The sequence below is a fragment of the Octopus bimaculoides genome, chromosome 15 (genome assembly GCF_001194135.2).
Source record: "Octopus bimaculoides isolate UCB-OBI-ISO-001 chromosome 15, ASM119413v2, whole genome shotgun sequence".
NCBI lineage: Eukaryota > Metazoa > Mollusca > Cephalopoda > Octopoda > Octopodidae > Octopus > Octopus bimaculoides.
The window spans coordinates 7557934-7558205 of record NC_068995.1 but is presented as its reverse complement, the minus strand read 5'-3'; the positions used below and the strand labels follow the sequence as shown (position 1 = coordinate 7558205).

Here is a 272-nt window from a genome sequence, read left to right as displayed (position 1 = left end):
CACACACACATACACACACACACACATACGCACACACACACACACACACATACACACGCATATGTAAGATGTTATTTATGTAAACAAGTGCAATAAAAAATATTTTAACCTGCAATCATTACTGTGTATTTCCAACACATCTGTACATGCATTCATGTTCAACATTATATGTATAAATATAGTACAAATATGTATATATATGTGTGTGTGTGTGTGTGTGTGTGTGTGTGTGTGTGTGTGTGTACTGGTGTATATGTGTGTGTTTCTGTGTG

The 272-nt window shown here is 34.9% G+C and overlaps 1 protein-coding gene across 2 annotated transcripts in view; it reads right to left on the bottom strand.

The window, feature by feature from the left end:
* Positions 1–272, bottom strand: part of LOC106875059 (synaptotagmin-9) — a 198038-nt gene that overhangs the window by 195036 nt on the left and 2730 nt on the right. The window lies entirely within an intron of this gene.